The sequence below is a fragment of the Coptis chinensis genome, chromosome 8 (assembly GCF_015680905.1).
Source record: "Coptis chinensis isolate HL-2020 chromosome 8, ASM1568090v1, whole genome shotgun sequence".
Classification (NCBI taxonomy): domain Eukaryota; kingdom Viridiplantae; phylum Streptophyta; class Magnoliopsida; order Ranunculales; family Ranunculaceae; genus Coptis; species Coptis chinensis.
Genome location: NC_141463.1, coordinates 70,941,634 through 70,966,507, shown reverse-complemented (window position 1 = coordinate 70,966,507; position 24,874 = coordinate 70,941,634). Strand labels below are relative to the sequence as shown.

At 37.0% G+C, this 24,874-nt stretch overlaps 1 pseudogene; it reads left to right on the top strand.

Annotated features, from left to right (window-relative positions):
- Positions 1-24,874, top strand: part of LOC147482764 (pleiotropic drug resistance protein 3-like) — a 144,242-nt pseudogene that overhangs the window by 89,241 nt on the left and 30,127 nt on the right.

The following is a 24,874-nucleotide window of genomic DNA, read 5'->3' as shown; positions in this document are numbered from 1 at the left end:
TCTTCCTTCTCAAATTCTGTTTAAATTTTTGACTCGTCGTAACTCCCCGCTCAACCGTATTAGGGGTGAATTGGCTGTTACTATCACCTTTTCCGCTAGTTGGCGTGAGAGTAATGTCCACGTCCATATCCATGTCAACCGAAGGATCGACATGGACGTACGCGACCGCATGGAGGACTACCCGACTTGTCGATTTTCTTGTTGCAAGGCTGTTAAGGGTGGCGGCACTTGTACTGCCTTTTATGGAGGCGAGGCGGAGGCGGTTCTTGTTTACTTCTGCTATCGGATGTTGAGAATTGATCCTACTACTAGGAGCAACTTGATTGTTCAACGGTTCATGCATCGGCCGATTTGAATTTCGGGGTTCGCGATTCTTGTTAGTAGGAGGAATATGTTGACTATTTGGTCCGCTTCTTGTGCTTACCATCTTGATTGTTTCACGTGATAATGAATTCTAAATTCCCCACAGACGGCGCCAATTATGTTTTGCAAGAAACCGCTTCAACACAACGAGCAATGGTAAAGAACGCACTAAGAAAAACAGAGGAATTTGATGTTGGGAGAGATGAAACCGAACCAAATAATGGCTGCCCTCGCACTCCAAGATCTATTCTCTAGGGATCAAGTTTCCACGTGCTTCCTTATGAAAAATAGTTTGATATTTATAGAGGTAGAGTAGAGAGTCCTTGTAGCTCAAGTAATCTTGTATCTTGAGTAATTGTGATAGAGTATAACTGTCAACTGATAACTATCTCTTTGATAAGAAATGAATCTGGACATAAATCAACGTATATTGGTGGCAAGCCATGTGGCTAAGGTTCAGCCTTAGACACATGAGTTAATGGGCCTGTACATTGATCCATGATATTGCGAATTGGGCTTTAGCCCTGTTGATTAAACGAATAAAATAGAGGCCCTTACTAATGGACGTTTGCCACGTATGTGGGGGTCGAAACATAGATGTTTGAGCCGACCTTCCTTATTTGCTACAAGCCGTTATCAAGTGTAGATCCATATTTTGTGCTATCTTGATGATCCGTCATTACTTCTGTTGTTACAAAGTAAATGTCTCCTTCATTGGTGCGTTGAATGAGCTTTAGGATCGCGGTAAATCATTTGTTTCCATGTATGGTTGTATCTGATATTTTGGACAACTTGAGTTTGGGTCGTGATTACGTCCTTGTGGCATAGTACGATCTGGTAATATACAAGCTGTGAGGATTCGACCTGATAGGTTGGACACGTGTGATGTAGTGAACGTCTGAGAACGGATGGTACTTACAAATATATTTTGGCACTAACTTTTATAAAGGGTAAGTTCATCTCTACCATACACTAGTGTGGAAGATGAAAATTAACGTAACCACAAATATTTTGTACTTCACAAGCTTCCTTATATACCAATGAAATGTTACATGTGCAGCTCCAGAGGGACTTCTCAAACTATTGTTTCTGGAAAATATCTATCTCGTCTAGTGGAAATCGAAGACTAGAAATGACAAGTATCCTAATGGTTCTATGATAACTGCAGTAGGAGAAAGGTATTCGGGTGAGAACCTAATAAGCCATTATACATTTGTTATTAGTCTGTCTATATCAATTGTTATGCAAATTTTTCTAGGGTTAGTTAGTGTTACACCCCCACTAGATGAGCCAATTAGGATCCCCAATCCCCCGTAGATGGGCAATTAGGGTCTCCCCCCTAATACACACACAAAAAACACGGTTAATTTGGGTTTTTTTTTTTGTATACTTGGGGGGGAGACCCTAATTTCCCCATCTAGTGGGGGGGGAATCCTAATTGGCTCCTCTAGTGGGGGGTAATACTAGTTAACCCATTTTTCTGTTAGTATGAAAGCAAGTATGATTCCGATTTTTTTAGGGAGAATGAGCTTACTTTTTGAGGCACTGATGATAAGGTTCCTGGACGTGCAGTATTTTGTTGACACTTCTAAGGTATGTAATGATGTTAAGATATACATTCTGGAGTTTCAAACTTTGATGCTGCTAGTAATTATTTATCATTAGTTAATATCTTTCAATTCCTACTCCCAGGCTATGAAAGAAAAAGGTGTTGAACCCAAAAGACTACAGCTTCTACGTGATATCACAGGTGCGTTTAGGCCTGGTATTCTCACAACTTTGATGGGGGTCAGTGGAGCTGGAAAAATAGCTCTCATGGATGTTCTTTCTAGAAGAAAAACTGGTGGAACTATAGAAGGAGAGATTAGAATCGGAGGGTATCCCAAGGTCCAAAAGACATGATAGAATATCTGGTTACTGTGAGCAGAGTGACATACATTCTCCAAATATAACAATTGAAGAATCAGTGATCTACTCGACCTAGTTACGCCTACCACCAGAAGTTGATTCAACTATTAAAGCAGTAAGACATTGACTAGTACAAATAAATGTCAGAAAACTGAACATAGTATTACACCATACTCTACAACTAATATTCAATTGTAGTGCCCTTCTTGCTTCAACAAAAAACTGTACTGCTAATGTGAATGTTTTTTGGTGAGAAAATCTAGAAACTTAGCAATCATTTATGTTGGGATATTTGGCCTTTACAAAGCCAATGAACGTTTATTGTTTATACATGATGATGTTTAATTAAATACATGAATCTTATTATTATGCATATGGGTAAACTAATATCATAAGATGAAACCATAAGTTCCATAAGTAATAGAATTAGAACAATTAAGTATATGAAGAGTCATGTGCGGGAGATTTGATTGTATCTATTTACCTAGAATACTCACAGTTAGGGGTGAAGTCAGTCGCTTCACTTATAAGACTATAACATACATAACTGCTATATGATAGGATGATGATATCTCAATCATTTGAGTATGACTCTAAGTTTGTATATTGGTGTAGTCACATGACTGACACTGAGGGGATCAAAGTGAGAACACACTATAAATTCGTTGTTAAGGTTAGTGTGCAAATCTCACTCTACCAATTAATCCCTGGACTTGAGGAATTATGAAAATTCATTGTGTCTTAAATTTATTACTTTGAGACATTAAAAAGTAATGTCTATTCATAGACTAGACTTGACGTTTTGGGTAATGAATGTAGGACGTATTGAATCACGAATTCTAATAAAGGATCCACCACTCTACGGAGTTATGTATTAGGAAATTGTGACATAACTAATTGAGCTCAAACCCGGCCGGTATAAGAAATAGTTTCTTAATGCTCAATTGATGTTAAATGTCACATTGGGTCAATTAGACATGGGTGTGACAATGAAGAACAAATTCTCAATGGTCTAATTGTGAATACAAGTAAGGTGGAGGGACATAAATATAATTAATGGTAGGAAAAGACTTTCTTGAAAGTTCCAAGGGCCTTATTGTAAATATGGATTTGTTAATGGGCACTTTCCATATTAAAGAGATATATATTAAAAGTGTTTTAGTATATCAAGTACAAGTATTTATATGGCAAGGACTTGTCCTCTTAAGATAAAACTTGGAATCTTAAGTGGATCTCACTACACACACTTACGTATTCTCAAAGTTTCTCTCTATAAGAGAATGACTTTTTGGAGAAAGGGACCATTAGTCTTTTCAGGAAAAGTACAACTAAAAATAGGAGAAAAGCAAAAGTGTTTTGTGGTGTGTTGTGTGGTGAATACTACTAAAAGGCTGAAGACTAAGTGATTTGGATTCAGCTTTTGAAAGTTTCTCTTTACTGTCAATCTCAAATTCCGGCTTTGAAGGTATTTTTCTTTTAATTCTTTTTTTTTTTATCAATAATAGATTAGTATGTTAAAGGTGTAGGATTAAAGTAATCCCAACAATTTAGCCTTTGACATTTTCTACTGTTTGTTTCCTTGCTTTTTAATTAAATTTTAATTATAGTATGTATATAACTGTATAAGCTAAAACAGAATGCTTTTATGATGACTTTTGGCATTTAAACTCAGTTTAATTGCAACATCAAGAGACTTGTCCGCCCTTATAAAACAACGTAGTGATTATATGTGCATTATACTGGTCGATTACATGTATCTTTTGAGAGCGTGTACTTAAATTGCATGGTCTATATACAGGATTTTGTCAAAGCGGTCCTTCAAACAATTGAGCTCGATGGTATAAAAGATTCCATGGTTGGAGTTCCTGGTGTGACTGGTATATCGACTGAGCAGCGTAAAAAGCTAATTATAGCAGTAGAACTTGTTGCCAACCCATCAATTATATTTATGGATGAACCTACTTTGGGTTTAGATGCTCGATCAGCTGCTGTTGTCATGCGAGCAGTGAAGAATGTAGTTAGCACAAAGAGAACAATTGTTTGCACTATCCACCAGCCAAGTATTGATATATTTGACGCATTTGATGAGGTACTTGACCTTCTTTTCCTGTGGAATTATCAGAAATTCTTATATTTATTTCATCATTGTTTAAATGCTATAAGAGCTTTCCAGCATAAGAAGCTTCATACACCTTCAGCTTATTTGATGTCCCAAGTATTGTTAACCCGTAATATTATTGCAGAGATAACAAAAGAATCAGGAGTAGTTTACACACACACACACATACACTACACCAAAAAAGGTTTTTACTAACAGCTATATCCGTTACTTATATTTTTACTAACGCTTATATCCGTTAGCTCTCAAGGGTGTTACAAATCCTTTAGGCAAAATTTAGTAACGGATATAACTGTTACTTAAATTAATCTTAGTAACGCTTATATCCGTTACTATAATTCTTTGTAACGGATAGCCAACTGTTGATCGGCAGTTTAATCTATTCATTTCTAACGGATATAAGTGTTAGTAACGTTTTGGCCTTTTAGTTAGTTACTTTTCAAGGAAATCAATTTTCATATGTCACGAGATATATCCGTTAGTAATAGATGTGCCACTTGCTATTAATATCGATATGTGTAACGGATACATCCGTTAGTAATAAATGTGCCACTTGCTATTGATATCGATGTGTGTAACGGATATATCCGTTACTAAATTTTGTCGATTAAAAAAATATATATATTTATTTTTTCCGGTCAAAATGTCAAAAAAGTTCACCCCGCACATATGAATATTCCATCTTATAGAGATATCACATTCCACAAACTTAATCAACATATAATAACAAAAACAAAACCACTAATCAATTAAACATTATTATAAAAATATAGACACTAGTCCAAATCCCAATTTACAAATCAAACTTATATAGAAATGACTTCACCTAACCTAATCTTGGGATGTCTAATATGCTGTCATAGAATATCCCATTGTATTGGTAGATCATCGTGTCTTTTTGCTGCTCTCGAAAGTGTTCCCCATCGGTTTAGGGGTGCACATCTGCAATTCCCATAACTTCTCCCACGATATCACCACTTATTTGACAAAGCCCGGCAAGAATTGAAATATCCGAGAAACATTGACACAGTGTGTGTTGGTTTTTTCGACATGGCAACCTATATGAAGTAAGACATAGTTAGGTAAAAAAAAATATTTCAATCCTCTAGTTACACAAATATTTCTTGGGGTTAAAACCTTATAAAGCCTCCTTACAAGGAAATCAATGCTAGGGGCATCTCATGGAATTGTGACTATATGTTAACAGAGAGTGTTCTTAGTCTATCGGGGTAACCACAATTAGAAATTTTATCGTCAATGTGTTTGTGTCCACACGGATATCGGGATACTTATCTTATTGGGCACATATTAGCATTTGTTTCGGAGACACAACACAAACCTTTCCCTACTAGAAAGATTTTTTTTTTCTGCAAGAGTCAATTCATTACTGAGGCTTTCAAAATATGAAGTGTCCATGTCACATAGCTTAATGTGCTACTAAAGTACCAAAGAGAAAGGCCAAACCACCAAGGCAATGCCTTGCAATTTATCCTCTTTGCAGCCTAATACTTGTTCGGCAAAGACAATATTATTTCCTTAAATTCTAACATAAGCATAAGAAGTTTGTAACATCAATTGTTCGAACGAATCATTTAGCACAATAAACCACATCCCTAGTTGCTCAAAAACAGACATAAGTTTTCAAAGTTGGTACAAAGTTACCACTCTTCATCGAGATGGAAATGGCACCTGCCCCAAAGAACCCTTGCTCTTTGCGCTAACTATAGAGGGTAGACGCGGATCCTAAAGCGGATCGGATCGATAAACAACATTCAAAATTCTAGTATGCTCGACTTGATCCCGTAGATCACTTAACCAATTAAGATGATGCAGTGACCTGCAAGAAATTTAAGGATTCTGATGTTAGCTAGCATGGTATGATAAAAGACAATCACAAAAACCACTCGCCATAAGCAGAACGGAGAATCATGGAAAGTCATTCTTCCCTTACCCAAAATCTCTTTAGAAAAGCAGCCATATCCAAATATACTTTCCATAAAAATAGAAAGAAACTTCACAAAGTGAATAATGAGTCCATGCTCCCACAACATTTAACAAGCCCAAAATGATGTCTAGGACCCTTATATAAGCACACCTTGAAATGATGACATTAATAAAAAAATCCAGCCACCAAGTATATCTAACAAAATGTAACCATCTAGTATGCTACTATAAAGGATCCAGTAGAGTACATGAGAAGTTTTGCGGTCATGTGAAGATGAAAATTGGATGTCTCATCTTTTAGAATTGATGAATCACTTTCTTCCCCTTATCGAATTTGATATTACCAAGATGATGAATCACCGCGACAACTTTGAATATTGAATCACGGAAAATAGAAGAATGAGGGCGTGGTTCTTATCAATGCAAGTTGTAAAGAAATTAAAATATCCAGTTTGTGCACTGTTACGCTCGGTAATTCTGTTATATCCATAGCTCTGCGAGTGGCAAGGTATTCATGAGCATCGCTTACACCAACTAGTTCATAGCAATTTAACTGGTTAAGATAACGAAATGATTGGGGATTTCCCAACTTATACTTCTCAATTTCTGTTAAGTTTTAAAACAATAGGCGATCGCCTATATTAGCAATCGTATCCAAATTTAATAATGAAGGAACTTTCCCAAGGACGAGAGGATCAAGTTCATAAGAAAATACCTGTGATGATACCGCATAGAAGGTAGAAACAATGGTAGTTCTTTCGGGATCGGAAATTTGACAAACACGAGATCTTTCAAGAAGATAATTTCTAATAGTAACTCATGAAGCTACTATTAGATATTATGTCATATGGTATCCGAATCTACCAACACTCATATTTTAAGGCTATATTTCTTTCAAATGATAAAATAATATCGAAAAAGGTCACCATGCGTAGGACTAGTCATACAAAGAAATTGAATTCTTCTCCCCATGGGTACTGGGAAAGGAGCCTAGCTGCCTCATTAGGGTTCACACAGAATCGTTGGATGCTTGGGTACACCTACCTCCCTTAGCACTAATGCTGTCTAGGCTGATATGGGAGTTGCTACCTCATGCATACTCATAGAAAAAGCCCTCACGACCTCGCCGGTGTGATATTGACTGATCCAAGGAGCGGGTACTAATTAGGCAAGGTGATCGATCTTTAAGCTAGGTGAGAATCATAACTTCAATTATACCCGGGGTTTTTGTCTTCAATATTGTATATAGAAAGAGGAATTAGAGGCGAAGGAGACACGATGGTAGCGAGCATCAAATCGAGGAAGGAGACTATCCATCGTGACTTTCGGCGAGGACCTATATCTGTTGTTTCAAAGCCTTTCACCGATCAATGGGGTTTCCGCCACTACCAATTCCCTTTCAAAGCTCGAGAGCGTTCGTACTTTTTAAAACTTATTACTTAGAAACTGAAAAAGATGGTATAATTATTAAAAGGCGGTTCTCATCAACCGAGAGCTCCACTCTATTATAGGTTTATTCAAAGTATCAATCAGTAGGATCTTTACCCTTTTTTTTCTTTTTTCTTCTCTTATGATTCTTTTTCTTGCTTTTCTTATTCGATGATTACGGGGTGAACCGCCCCGGATCGAACGGGCAAAAACTCATATGTAAAGGTGGATGTCTTCTATAGACTAGACTTCGAAAGGTGCTATATGCATCTGCCCGAAAGAAAATATGCCTATGGTGGAAGGCTTGGCGCGACATCCTCTTGATCTAAGAGATTTGTTCAAGGAGGTCACCTCGTGTGGACCCCGACCACGCGTTAGAACGAACAACGATCTTACTAAACCAACGACTAACGGACCATTCTTTAGAGAGGAAAGCGAGGCATTTCGGTGAGCTTGCAAAAGAAGGGTTATAGATGTAGTTGAAAAGCTTCCAAAGCAAAGCAAGAGTGTTTTCGAAGTCTTCCGCAAGGCGGCAAAAGGATAGTCACCCGGGCATGGCACGGTTGTTATAGTAGAGTGAGCGTTAGTAAGGCCGAGGGCAATACAAGGACAAGACGACTAAGCCGGGGACGGGCCCGTTTGAATACAATAATTGTAAAACGATGATTTGCATTTCTCAGCCTAGTTGATTGCATATTAGGGTTACAAGCCCCTACTGGCTGACGGGCCTAGTGGGAGATCACTACAAGACTAGGCAAAGCATTAATTAATGATCTTTCGCCACCAATACTTTTCGAAAGTTGAGCCGTGTTCTACTTGGATCATTGACACCGTTACTATACACCAGCGAAGTTCCTCCCTCAAATTTAGCTCATCAGAAGTCTCCCACGGGCGGAGATTAGCCCCACCATCTTCAGCCGCAGGTTGGTTCCACGGCATTCATTGTCAATTGATTCTGTGCACTCCCGCATACCATACCTTTCTTCCCCGAGCTAGAGCCCTCAAGGGTTGCCGTTGGTCCGGCAGGGCCCGGGACCTATGGGTTCGGGTACCCCGAGATGTTGGCTAATAATAAGTACGGGCAAGTAAAGTGTTGGGTTGTACTCCTCCCTACGCCCTGCTGCTTGGTTCCATCTCATTAGGGCTGGCTGATTGCCATTGCTTAATCAAAGTCATGATAAACAAGCCTATCCGATACAGGATAAAACGAGGAGGCATTGTAGGCTCGTTAAACGAACAACACGGTAATTTGACGGGTATAGAAGCTATGGATCTACCGTGTATGGATCACAGGCTAAGGCGGTTTGACTTAGGCGGCTTAATAGATGGCTTAATCTGCATAATCTACTGAATCCACTTAAGCTCAGTTCACTAAGTCAACTGCCTATACCCCTGTTCCAATCCCCGCCCGGGTATGGATCTTGAACCTTCTCTAAATGAAATGGCCTTCAATCTGCTCTGTACGGGGAGACTTGCCGCGTGGTTGCTAAATCAAGCACAAAGTCATCGGTTATTTTATGGCCAAATTTAGCCACAAAAAATGAGAAATAACATTGTTTTTCTAGCAATTCCCCTGCTGCCTACAGATATTGACATTTATCCTTGTTTGCAGTTATGGGATGAACGCCTAATAATTTTCAAAATAACTTGTAAAGTAATTACAACACATAAATTGTATATAAAAATTCCCGACGATATCAATCTCAAACATACCTGCTTCTTAAGGTCATTTACACCATCAATATGGGAAAGAGCATCAACCTACGCCAACAATGAAATCATTCCCTGAACATTGTTTGAAATAGCTATTCAATTTTTAACAATATATTCAACACACGGAAAATTATCTCTGAATTTGCTATAAAGACTATAGGAATTGCAATAGAAGGCTTTCAACATACGAGGATAAAGGAGAATCTGCACCGGGACTTTTGTCACGAAAAAGACGCGGAATCCATGGACGCCACTACTAATAAGATAGGCTTGGGCTGTCCCGATGTAATACTTATTGGCGGGAGTGAAGACAAGACACCCGCCCTTCAGATGTCGAAACAGGCAACCTAAGGTTATAAGTCAAAAAAAACAATGGAATGGTCCTTCAACAAACAAGATTTCATAGCATGTAATATTACGCTAAAAGCTTCCACCTAAAGTTATCAATATAAGAGTAAACATTTTACCGCGCATCACAAGATCGAACTCATTCACGCCTACACCTCCCTATTTCTCATGCACTTCATGACTTACAAATTGGATTCCATATATAATCAACGTTCTTGTAAGGTGCAAATTTGACTTGTGGAAATTTTTCAACAGGAAAATCCTATGAAGAGAAAGTTTGAAAACTATTAACTGTTTTCTTTAAACTTGTTTCTTTGACAATCTTTTCATGAACCAAAAATCAGCCGGCCCAAACTTCTCCCCGCTATTGTTGGATATCACATCTGCATCCGTACCTTCAAAACCAACAATGGGGAAAAAATTGAGGACCCACTTTTTCTTATGAGCTAAATGATGTTAATCTTTCTTCATGGTTCTTAACAAAAAGAAATATGCTCCTTTTAGCTACTACACAATACATACTATATATCCATAGGTGATGAAAAAGGACTTTCATAACGAAGTTTGTAACCTGTTCATCATTTATGCAGTCTACTTGAAAGCCATCCTCTCCAAGAACCCCCGACCGCTCCCTCTTTCAAGATATGGGTAATGGCTCACCGAGGAAGCGTCTTTGAATCTTTGTGTTGGCTAAAGGCCTAGCTGAATCCATTTGATGAACTCTGAAAATCTACTTCAAAGAATGCAAATCGTGCATAGCTGATTTAGCATGGGTATATTCTTTGTCCCACTTGAAGCTCGGCAAATGATCTTCGATTCTCGCACATCATCATTTATCATATCTCGGCAAGATCCCAAATAGAATCTTTCCCCTGTTTCCACGGAAGAATTTATATCAAGTATCATTCACGAAAAACCTAAAAAAGATGCTAAATGGACTTGACAATGTGCATAGCTCTTGTGCTGGAACCGGGATCGAAGGAAAGCAATTTCCCGTCCCTTGTTTCCTGCCTCTCCAAGGATCTTGAGGAGCCCTTCATTTAGAAGACAGGTTGGCTGATTGGTGAACCCGAAAAGGTCCTCCTCAAGAAAACACCGGACACTGCTTTCAACAAAGATAACATTATATATTTGCATTTGGTGTATTTTCCGGAGAAAGACCATACATGGTCCCCAAATCACCAAACCGTTATCCATCATGTCAAGTGCTCTTTGAGTAAAAACGGAACACCATTTCAGAGGATTCCATTAGTAAATAATAAAATTTGTCGAAAATAATATCTATAGACCTTCACTTTCGCTGAAATGATGCTAAAGTTGCCAAAGGTTCTTTTGACTTCTTCACTTGTCCATTAAGGTGGTCGAGATTTATAATCGGCATCCGTTGCATCCACCAAAAGACCTTAAATTGAAGGGAAAGAAGGATCCGATACAATTGCAACAAAACACATCATTAGGAAGATCGGTTTCATTGGGAATACAACAATAATATAAATATGATGAATGTTTGGTCTGAAAGCAATAGTATAACTTCCATATCCCAAAGGTGCATTCGGGTATTTTATTACGCTGGGCCAACTCAAAACTTCGACCAAAACCAACTCAAGGCATTTAGACATTTAGTAGTGCTAACTTTATAACTAAGATATACTTGACACATTCTTGTAACTACTATGACATCGCGAAAAATATCTTGGACAGCCTCATAGGTGTCAAGAGTTTCTAAGCACAAAGTTTTTATCTGTAAAGTTGCTCAGACTTATTATTTTTCTTAATAAAAAATTACACCTCCAACTTCCTACCATGCAATATTTAAATAATATCTTGTCTGAGAGATTACCGTAAATTGTGCCTTGCCAATAGTAAGACTTCTCCAATTATCTTCCTCATATGGGTCTGCTCCGAAATAACAAGGTTGGGTCGAAAACCTCATGGGATTAACATGAATTGGCTCATCATGGAAACCATTTTGTTCATCTTCACAAATAAAACGATGATGAACACATTAACGAAAAGAAACAAAAATTTTAAGAGAATAGAAGCAACAAAACCACAAGATGATATAACCCGAGTGGATTCTCGTTTGTTAAAATTCTGAAGTGATGCATGGTGGTCATCATTATCAAAAAAAAATAAGGAAATAGAAAATGTTTCCATGTCCTTTTCGAGGCGGACCCAAGAGTAAGTTTGTAAGTTCATGTGTGTCGATTCTCAATTCAATAATAATAAAAATATATATATTAATAAAAAAAAATGTAGTGTTACTTCCCGGTATATGTAATATAAGGGTCTAGAAAAGTCTTCCTTTTCCATTATAATTGATTAATAGTAATAGAAAGTAGGAAATTGTAACCAACGTAAAAAGGATGCAACTACTAAACATACTTGAGATTAACCTTGTGTTCAAGTCCGAGATGCTCTCCTCGGATATTAGTAAGAACCCGAGCTTCATTGACAAAATTCAATTGGCTCTTGACATCTCTGCACATGCCAACACTTGCCATTTTGTTCACGAACGAATAAGCGAGAGGCAAAACATCTTAATAAATAGCGAGGGACGAGGTGGCATTGGAAAACCAAAGGTTGATGTCACTATCATAACCCTGCACTTCATACCTGGTTTAAAGCAGAAGATAAAATTACTTATGCACAATGAAATCTACTATTACTTGTACAAAGAACAACTATCTTATATTTGGAAAATGTCGCGTCCATAGTAGTTATAGCTTATGCACATGGTAGAGTTGTAATTTAGCGAGAGTTCTCGAATCACTGGCTTAGGTTACTTTATCTGGTTTCTTTTGTTACTAGTACACCTGTACCTTTTTTCTTTATTACTCACATCGCAAAGTATAGATTTTACTTAAATGAAAATGTAGGATGTGATGCCCTACAATACAATTGGTAAAAGGAAACATAACAAATGAAAGAATAAAAAAGATGAGAACATTAAAAACCAAATAACTCATAAAAGACTCTTTATCTGCGGATACATTGGTACTTTTCTTATTGTAGGTTTTCTACCAACTGTTATACCTCTTTGATGGTTTTTCCAATATTTTTAACTTCTGATTTTCTCTCCCTTACGATTAATACTTCTCTCACAATTAGTTCAACAAGAAAACACGGACATCTGCAAAGAAAACTCAACTTAGTTGATGCTCCTAAGGAAGTTAACTCATTCACATCTATCAAAGATTAACTTGGTGATGGCGAGTAAAGAGTAATTAGCATGTAAACATTGCAAGACAAATTTCTTCATGTGTACCTTTGGGATTGTACTAAGATTTCTTCCTTGGAACCATCACACCGTGCAAGATTAATCTGCAATTTTTTTCTCACAACGCGGAGACTCCACAAATATTATTCCCGAGAGAGGTCAAGAGGCGTACTAATGAGACACATTTTCTCGAAACACGCAACCTCTTATTTTATCATCGACATTGCAAAATATAAACTTCATAATACAGTAATTCAACCAAACTAAATATTCAAGTGTGCACAATAATGATATATCTTTCTCAACAAACATCGCAGAAAAAAAAAAAAGAGAAAAGAAAACTACTTCAACAACTATATCTAAGATAACATCCAAGACTTAAGATTCAAAGATTTTAAATTTCAGCACTTGACAATGTGTAACTCAATACATTGAGTACAATACCATAAGTTGTTTGTGTAACATAGAGTTACCATCATCATAAAATGTAACAGGAACAAAACATGTAATTTATTCTAAAAAACAAAAACATAAACCGTCGATTAAACCCCCAATTTACCCCTCTCTAACAACAGCATGAAAATTGTCATAATCAAATAGGAACATATCTTTTAACAACATGTTTCCCAGCAGCAACAGCACTAGCAGCCAAACCACCAATAACACTAGTAACAACCGCAGTTCTAGGACCCGACGCAACTTAATAAAAAGCCCCAGTACCCAAACCAGCTAAAACATTATTCAACAACTATATCTAGATTCATTAAACAAGGTAGACTAAAAAGTAGAGTGAGCACCGATTGGAAGCTTACCGAATTTTGAACTTCCACTTTTGATCAGTCCACTTCGTTACCAATAGTCCACTGGAATTATACAAATAATTAAACCAGGAGAATGAGAGAGAGAAAGAAAAATTGATTTTTCAATTGATAAAAAAAAACAATATGGTAAAAATTTATTTGACGAATCGGAATCGAGAGAGTCAACTCACTAACCTTGGGTTGTAGAAAGTTGGAGAAGTATGAAATCGCAAGATTAGGGTTCTTAAGAGAGTTTTTTCTTGTTTCCTTCCTAAATTAAAAACGGCGAAATTAGAATTGGCTAATTAAGTGTTAGCCGAAAAAAAAAACGGGGGGAAAGAATGAAAGCCAAGCGCGCGTGACCACTTCCGGTTTTTTTTTTCTTTTTCAAATTATTTTAATTTTGTTGCCTAATTTTCTACTTTTCTCACGGATATAAGTGTTAGCATATCTAAAAAAAATGTGAAAATATTATTATATTATAATTCAAGATTTTAAGTAACACTTGCAGTCATAAGTAACGGATATATCCGTTACTTAATGAGTAACAGTTATTTCCGTTACTTATTGAAAATTTGCCCTGTTACAAAATAGCAGTTATGGTGTAGTGATATATATACATATATAATCCCACATCGTCCATTGCATGCCTTGCACCGTTATATCGATCCTGTTGTAGTGTTTTGGAAATCTATTTCAGATCAATGAGAATGAAATAATGAAGTAATAAAGAATAAAGATTGAAATGACAATGAAATAAGCTTTTTTATTGATCACCAATAGCGGTTACAAGTTTCTCTTTTTCTCTTTTTCTCTCTCTTTGCTCTAGTTTTATCCTATTTTCTGGAATGAAATGGAATGACCCTTCTTCCTCCCCTTTCCGATCTTTATATAGTGCTCCATTTATAGTCTTGCCCAATCATTTCCTGCCACATGTCCATTCTCTTCTTCTTCCTCTTTTTCCCACTTTGAACCTACAACATATAAACTTATGTCCGAAATATTGACAGTCATGTCGATATTTCTAGTTAATCACAATATTTAGACTAGAATATCGGGCTGACGATATTTGCCCACGACATCGCCCCTTCTCGAAACTTTCAGATTTCTATCTTAAAAATTTGAATGTTTCGAGAAAAACCTGGAAAAACCCCAAAATTCAAACTGAAATAATTCAAAATTCAAAATTTCAAACTGTTACTCTTGAAAAGTCAAATAAAAAAAATCAACTATAAAAAATTTCTTTCGCTTTCTCTCTCTTCTTTACTTCGCAAAAAACTTGAGACATTCCAACCCCACCACCCTTACCGTCCTGAAAAGCTTCACTTTGGACTTACTCGCTGTCCTCTTCATCAAATCTTTCTGCAAACTTGACAGGTTAGTTAAAATAAACTTTAATATACTTATTTGCTATTATAATCTTTTTCCTTTCACTCTATTATCTCTTAATATCATGTCTGTTTATTTTCTTGATTTTAAAAAGGTTAGGGTTTAAACTAGATTATTTTATTTGCACAACCATTTATACTAACTAGGCTTTTGAACCATATATTTTGATCTGTTTCAGTGTGGTTAGGAGAAAAAGTTATGTTAATTTTAGGCAAACACTCTCAAAACAATCCTAGCTTCGACGTCAAGAACGTATGCTTTTGAGACACACATCCTCACTTTAAAACCCGACATTGTCACCACGAAACCTTGATATGAGTATAACAAATAAAATATTATACAATTATACTGAGTATAGCGATAGTAGTACCGATGAAGGATATAATTCTAATAAAAAATTTATTGTTTCTAGTGATACCGTCATGTCGAATGAAACTGTCGAGTCTGCCGCTCGAACCAACTCTTCTTCCTTAGCCTTGACATCTCAAAGAATTGTAACTGATGAACTAGATTGCCGCCCAACGTATTTGGTTGATGGCTTAGCATGCCATCCTTTTGAGACTATGGCCTCAGAGTCAGAACGCAAAATTATAGACAATAACAGCATATGGAGTGGTGGTTTGAATCCTCACTTTCCAAAAAGACCCAACTTAAACATATTTAAAGCTGCATACCAGATACCAGACACTGTCATTCTTCGACATTATGCTGGATGTAGGAAAGGGACTAGATGCCAAAGTGGCGATCCCTGAACAATCATCATTACTGTTGGGCAACTGGCTACTAGTTTGCGGCTCCCCTAACTGACCTCGATCGAGAGGTATTTAACTACCTAACCATCTCTCCTAGCCAAAGCACAGGCAATTTTTGGAGATTGTTGTATATTTCCAACTATTATAATTCTCATCTTGAACCCGATGTGTGGAGAACCCAAAGAATCCAACTTATCTACATTCAAAACCACTACACCTTTGTCGAGCGTACCAAAAGAACAAAAATGGTATACCTGAGCCTAGTGGCTATTTTTATCCCAAAAAACAAAGCAACCGACCGGGTATCATAAGAATAAATCGAGATAGCGACTTTAGATGGCCACTATATCTTATCATTGTATCTAGTCAATGGGAATCATCTACTTCGATCGCTGTTCCCTCTTTGGTTCACCATGTTTTTAATATTAGAGGTACGTTATTTTACGAACCCATCTTTTGAACCAATATTTTGCCCCTCCACTTGGAACCTTTTATCTAATTGGTCTACCATTGTGACCTTGTTTCAGTACTAAAACCTGCATCCTCGAGAAGTCTTGGAGAATCCACTCTAGTGACGGAGCTTCTGAAAGGCACTGACAAAGAAATATCTGTTAGAACTGGTGCTGATAAATATGGCAATCCAGCTTCGAATGTCAATTTACCCGATGTCGACAACTATGTTGGTCCCTTATACACCTTAAAGAGTAATGTTCTTAGAGATCAAGATCCTTCACCTTCCCAACCTGTTATCCCTTCCAAAACTGCTCCATTTTCATTACAGCCTTGTTCATATGAAAAAGGATTTAGAAAAACTTTTGATTTTTCTGAATTGCCTGTTAATACTTCTCGATGTTATTTTGATTATATGATAAATGGTTTTAAAATGACTGAATATCTCTTTCCAAAAATCAAATAAGAGATTTTGGACTTCTATAATTATCTACTTTTGCAAGATGTGTTTGATCACCACTGCTTATTGTACACATATATGACATATCGCATTCCTCATGTTCAAGACAAATCAACCAAATCCCTGAACAAGTTTCTGAACGAGAAAAAAATTAACAGGTGGCAGTTCCTCCCAGGCTCCTACCTCTTCCAAAGAAAAACATGTCGATACTGGTCTTCACCAAAAGAAGAGAAAAGAACCTGGTTCCACTGAAGCGCCACCAACCTCGAGGGTGACTAAGGCTGCAAAGACTACCACTACTATTGCACCTGTCCTTGTGCCCTCCAAATCTTCAACTATACCAGCCACTCATAAACCCACTGTTCCATCCACTGCTTCTGGTTCTTCTTCTCCATCTAAAGTTTTCATGGCTGATTTTGTCCTTCGAAACAAGCAAAGGGTTCTGAAATCTGCTTCTTTATTTTCTGATCCTCCAACACCTGGACTCGGAGAAGCTCTTGTCATGAATACAATTCTTCCTCAAGATAGATCAACGATGGCTGAAATTGCCACAACTGAACGATTTCAAATTTTGTGCTCTTCCCTTGAAAAAGTAAGTATACACCTTTGGCCTTACTCTTATCTCGATTTGCTCATTATTTATAATGTACTCATTTACTATATCTTGATTCTAGGCTAAAGTTGCTGCTGTTGGTCAGTTTGAACATGATATGGGTACCTTTCGCCTTCTTCGGGAAGATAATGAGAAATTGAAAAAGGAGAAAGAAAATTTTCAACATTCTTTTGAAGAAGAAAAGAAAAAATATGCTCTCACTTGCTCCCAACTCAATTCTGCGCATGTCGATATGAAGAAATTCATTGACGAGAATACCGAGTTGATTACGAAATTGAAGAAGTCTTATGCTGAAATGGAAGCGAACCTCGAACGAGAAAAAACAAAGATAGCTAATCTCGAAACAAAGACAGCTGGTCTTGAGGCAGAACTTCAAAAAGCTAATCTTGATCTGGTTGCAGCTGAGGACAATATGAAATATTATGTTTCAACTATGAAGAGTTTCAGACCATATCTTCCTACTGATGTTATTACTTAATACAACCTTGATTCTGATGATGAAAGTGATATGCTGTCGGAAACTGCTGCCCCTGATCTTGAGAAAGATGTTGCTGAATCTGCTAAGCCTATCACTGAAGCTATCAAGACCCAGAAAAATAGTACTACAGATAACGTGGCCATCCCACCTCTTGACCTTGGTTCATTTTGTCTTCATTCTCCTACCTTAGAGGGCATCGATATGCTTGCTGGTTGATAATATGATAAAATTCAATATAATTCTACTCCGAATAAATGATAAAACTTAAACGGAAGTAAAATTATTTCTTTTACGAAGACAGTTCTTATCAAAGATTTCTACTCTCGATATTATTGAAGTAGAGTTGGAATAGAAGATTTGTTCCACTCCTAGTTCTTTAGCATTCAAAGTTTTCTATAATTGCGAATCTATCCAAAGTCTAATGAGAGTTTTACAAAGGGATTATACTACGATGTGAATTCTAAGAACAAGATATTAACTATAATGATTCAACTATGAAATGCTACGGAATACTAAGGTTTGAATCTAGAATAAGAATTAGGGGGGAATTGAATCCACCTTGAATCTAACTTAATAAACTAGCATAGATTGTTGTAATCCAATTCTTACATTCTTACGGTAATAATTGGTCATTCTAATCCCTAATTATACATAGCATCTCTACCAATTCATAACTAGCATGTGAGGAAGTCCAACCCATTCTCATGGCAAATCAACGACCTTCTAGAATGGAATAGACTCTTACAACGATTCTACACTACACAATCAAGTTTTCATCAAGGCTTCATCAAACCCCTCAAATGGAGGTTTAGTCTTGATTCATCAAACTATCATTTCCATATGAAATTGAATAAGACATAATATAAAGATTCTAACTTTATTAAATTCAACTAAACAATAATTGAAATCTAAATTAACAACTAAGAAATCATTAACAAACAAGAATTGAAATTAGATCTAAGCAATTTTAAATAACAAAATTGAAATTATCAAGAACTAACTATTTTATTTATCTAATGAATGATAAACAATAATTCCAATAACTAATCTAAAACAATGAATGAAACTAATTAATGGAATGAAAACTAATTAATTAACTAATTCAAAACTCAAAACTAGATCTAAAATATTCTTTAATGGCTACCTTCTATCCTAAGCTAATTGATACTTAAGAACTAAGTCTTGTGTGTGGAAATGGAGGAGACCAGTTCTACATTTTCGCGCATGGGCTGAGGGTCCATGTTTTGGGGTGGAAAATCGAGCCCAAAGCCCAATCTCTTCAGTCCACAGGGCCCTTTCCAGCTGGCCTTGACTTCAACAGGCTTTTCATCTACTTTTGCTCATTTGATTGGGTCAAGGTTAGGACCATTAGAAAGCTCTTTCCGAGCTAGTCGTTTTGACATAAGACATGCTCAATTACGAGGCCTAAGTCTAAAGATACGGTCTTCGCAAGTTCTGTTGACTTTTGTGTGATGTTTCTGCCCGCGTTGACTCTGACTTTTCAGCATCTGACCGGGCTTTACAAAGGCTTTTTCTCCTTGAATCTTGGCCTTTAATCAAAGAACTTCTTAGCAACCAACCCTTGCTCCTTTATATCACCAAAGTGGCACATTTTTCCACATAATTGACTTCAATGCCTGAAATACATAAAAGCACGTAATTAGCATTAACTTTTATTTATTACTCGCATAATTGGTTTAAAAATATTATTGTTAAGGGGTTAAAACTACAGTTTTGGGCTCTTATCAAACCACCCCCAAAAAGCATTTTGCTTGTCCTCAAGCAAATATGAGAAATTAGCATAAGTGACCAAAAATGGAGTTCTAACTAATCTCGTTTCGCCGAGTGCGATTGCATTGACTATATGCAACAAGGCCTTAAACCACTAGGAATTTCCTAGTGGACGAGTTATAGTCTCATGAGAGTTTTCCAGTGAAGGTACTCACAAACTTCATCTATACTACAACTACTCAGAAATAAAACTATTGTTTCCTTATCTATGTCTCAATTATCTATACATCTCACTAACAATGAATACAGAATAATCAAGTCGAAACCTAAGCTAATATATGCATAATAATCAATTATCTACGAATAAACATATATACAATGAGTAATACTATGAGATGAACTAGCTGGTCCATTTTTGAAAACTCGGAATAGTGTCCTTAAGTAGGTCCTCACATAAATGTCAAGACAAAAACCACTCTAATTTTTCCACTCAAGTTTCGCTACTCTAGTGTGCAGTGGGCACACTTTACCTTGTAAACTCAATGACACACAAGGAAACTGGAGTCGATCAAACACATCTGCCACTTACTAACACACTAATATATTCTTAATTAAGCTAGAGGTCTTTATTAGGTGTTGCGGGGATTAGGAGATGGTTTAAGAAGGAAGGAAATGGATATTCAAAAAGGACAAGTCTAAGATAATAGAGTCTTTATATTATGTAACTAGAGAAAACCTTGTTCTTTACTTTTGCTTCTACACTTTGTTTCCATCCTTAGCTATATTTTTCTTTTTCTTTGGCTTTTGACTCCTTTGATTCTATTTTTAAAGTTCTAACTCTTTACTTTCTTTTATTTTTTTATTTGGATGGAAACTTCCTTTTCTTATCTGAAGCGACTAACAAATTCTTGATTTCAAAGGTCTTTCTCTTTTCTATTCTTCATCTCTATTCTCAGACTTATTCAATGAATGGGTAGGTTGATTTTTTATTTTGTTTTGTTTTGTAACGGGTAAAGGATTTTGCGGTTTATGAAAGGCTAAAGAAAGGCTCAGAGGGGCGACTAGTGGAAAATAATTCATAGGTTTGAATTTCTGGCTATATCGATCCAAAGAGGGCCTAAATTCTTGCTTAGGATATGGTATAATGATCAAGCAAGTGGACGTGTGATTTTTCTATCCGGATTTTATTTCTCCCTTGTGTCATTTCTCAAATGTTCACTCATATAAGGCTTTAGGCTATATTCTCACAGGATTTGTAGAATAAGTACTCTAGCATAGATTTCAGAAACTTACTGCCAACAATCATAGATACTCATGTAACATATTTATAGATAGATGCAAGGATTATTACCTACATATTAACCTAAGTTTCTAAAAACTATTCTAATGCAAAAGCTACGTGAGATTTCTAGATTATCAAGGGCCTAGAGAAAGAAATCAATACCAATATTCCTAAGTGTATAACATACTTTTTATTTATATTTTTAAAAAAATTTAATTTTTTTAACTAGAAAACAAGTGCATATTATACATATCTATATCCTAACAGATGCCTTATTTACACGTGTTTCTATGCCCCCCCCCAAACAAGAAGCATACTTTGTCTTCAAAGTATTTAAATAAATAGGGTAGGGAAATACCATGGAAACGCGTGAAATTCTAGAACATCTACAAAACAAGGTTAAACATACTAATATAGAAAATAAAAACTAACGTAACTCGATATGAGTTCCACCCGTTATGGGGTTAATAAGAAATAAATTGCTTGGGACATAAGCAGACACTAACTGAAATAAATACTAACCTTAACTCCCATTTAAGCATTTTCCTCCTCGTCCTCAATAAAGAAATGAGGTTCCTTCGCATCCTGCCACGCCATGGTAATTTTCTAGGCTTCATGCCACTTATCGTCTACAATAGCTAACCTGTCAAGCGCCACTTGGTCGGATGGGGTGTAAGGTGCAACCCGATGAGGTTGTATCCTCCACCCTTACCAAGTCATTGCACGGAACGATCGAATAATACAATTGGTGGGTCTCATAATGTCAACCCCAATCCAATCTATGAAATGGGCACAAAAAATAGGGAAGAAACATAGCATAATATGGCAAATTAAAATAGGCATAAGAAGGTAATTATGCCGCTTGCTATGGGCTCGGGCTAAACTAGACATTAGGGTCTGGGGAATATCATAGAGTGTACGTCCCCCAGCTAAGGCAAGAAAAATATCACAAGTTTCGTCATTCACAGAAGAATAACGTCATTCCCCTCTAATGTTTAGCATGATCCAAAACATAACAGTGCCCACGTTCATAAACAGGCTACCAAGGGCGACATTATAATCCCCTTGGTCCTCTATCCTAAAGATTTCTGCCCCGTAATGCTCATGCAAATCATCATAGTTATACATGTACATATTATCCACCAAATAGGCCCATGAGTCTAGCTTGTATTTCGGCGGGCATAGCAAGTCCAAGCACAAAGGCTAGCAAGAACCTGGAAATTTCCAATTGTTCATCCCCGATGGTGATGGAAAACACTTGTTCTTCATCATGACTTACCAATAGTGGCTCCCAGCCTGCTAGAATGATCACTTCACGAAACCACGCACCATAGGTGTCACTTTGGAACAAGTCTTCAAAAGACTGTTCTGGTATGATACGAGGGGATGTCATCACCAATCTACTTGCTGGAGCAGCTGCAAACGATCCTGGAACAACCCACAAAAGATTGGATTTTTTTCATGCCCACGGGGTCGGTCAGGCTGAATGCACGCTCAACCTATGCCTGGGATTGGCGCGGGGTGCGCCTTGGTGATTTTCGAGTTCCAAGCACTTGGGCGTAGGGCGCGCTCACTTTTTGCCTGGGATGGGCGCGGGTCGCGCTCAGGATGAAAACTAGAATTCCAGTGTTTTGGGCACAGGTCGCGCTCAGCTCTGGGCTTGGTAGGGGTCTGGTGGTCAGCGCTCGATGAAATTCTGGATTACGGTGCCTAGAGGGCGGTGGCGCCCAATCGGGCATAGGCACACTCTGAACTGCTAAAATGCGGAAAATGGAGAAGAAAAATGGGAAACGTGGGAGTGAAAGGTGAGAGATGAAAGTGAGGTGTAGTGTGGGTTGTGAGTGTAGAATGAATGAAGTTTTTATAGGTTTTAAGTTGCTAAAACGAATCGGGAAATTGCCAAAAAACTTTAAGGCAATTGCCAAAAACAAAAAAATTCCAAAACCGAAAACGGAAACAACCCATATTCTTGATTCTAAAACAACCCTAATATCTTCTAGATTGAATTTAGAATAGTAACTTTTAAATTCTTTTAGATTTCATCCTACCACAACATTTAATCATAGGTATGCCCATATCGGCAATATTCCGAACAGTCATCGCAAAATTATATAATAAATTTGTGGATCATATAAAAATCATGCTAGACTAAATAATACCACCCTCAAACAATTCTGGAAGGTGGGATTAACAATAAAAATAATGCACAATTTGAAAAGAACCATATTATATTCAAATTCAAATTCAAATATAATTAACTACCGAATTCAAATTTAACTACGGAATTCAAAATTAACATCCAAACTAATAAAAACAATAATGCAATACATGCATAATTCACACCATAGAGAAACATGACTCAAAAACTGAGAAAACATGCAAGAGTGGAAAACGTGAATTATGTTAACCGTAGACTTAGGATCCGGTACTTACAGCCACACACTCCCTAAGGAGGGCCCAGTTGCCTAAATGGTGCACTTATCAATATATGGAAGTGAAAGAAAGTACACCGAAGAATAAAATGAGTCTTTTATAGTTATATACTCAAGACTTTATCTAACACATATGTATATAATGAACATGTAGTTTACCATATATCAATAACCTAAAGAGTTGTGGGTCTTTCCATAAATAAATAACATGGAATGCACCCCCAAACAGAATCAAGCACCAAGATTTTTGATGACGCAACTTAGTGAAATAAAAGCGAAGTCTAATAGATCTAGAACGTAACCGAGCATGCACCTTCTTTTTCCTCCAACGAAAAGGTGGCCTAGTGAATGATTATGAAAAAATGGATGGTTGTGGAAGATATGGTGGATATGGATGAATTTTAGAAGTAAGGAATTGAAAAAATGAGAATGTGGGTTTAGCATAAAACTCATTTGTGGCATGGGTTGGTATTATCACACAACTGAAAATGAAGGTGTCAGGTGGCTCTTTAGGTAGTATTTTCTTAACAGGAGAGTTTAGAAAATCATGAAGCACAGGAGAAACAAGAGGATCAAGTGCAAACTCTAAGTTCCTTTGAAAGGGTAAAAAGAGGGGAATCGAGGCGGTTAGTACACAAGGTAGTTCTTGATAAGGTAAATCATCACCTGCTCTAAGAAACTCGTCGAGTTCCTCATCCAGCTTGGTCACATCCACATTACTATGGTATTCCTCTATATCCTTGAGAAAGTCATCAATCTTGTCCTCATCCATAAGATGGGTATCGACTGGTGTAGGGACGAAAACGTCGGAGTCTGAAATTCCAAAGGAAAGAAATTTGGGCATCAGATTATCAGGAAACGTGTTGTCAAAATAATCTCGAGCTGAAGCTCTCGATCATTCTAACCTCTCCATAGACAGTTGTATCTAGGTACTGTTGAATCGTCTTAAAAACATTTGCCTCAACAGAAAGATGGCCAAAGGATAATGACATTGAACCATCGCGGCAGTTTATGAGCGCGTTGGCAGTAGCCAAGAAGGGACACCCTAAAATGATAGGAACAGAGTCGTTAGCAACTTCTATGTCGAGGATAACGAAGTCGGCTGGGTAGTAAAAATTTTGAACTTTAACTAGCACATTTTCAACCACACCCTTAGGATACTTAATAGAACGATCCGCTAATTGCAACGTCATTTTCGTTGGTTGCATCTTTTGTAGACCGATTTGTTTATATAAATAATAAAGGAGTAAGTTAACACTCGCCCCCAGGTCTAATAGAGCAGTTTTCATGTGATTATCCCCCAAGGTGCATTGTACAGTAGGACGACCAGGGTCCTTGTACTTAACGATTCCATTATTTTCCGATAGAATTGAAAATTGTTCAGTTAAAAAAGCGTCTTTAGGAATATTTGTCTTGCGCTTAGTAGTGCACAACTCTTTAAGAA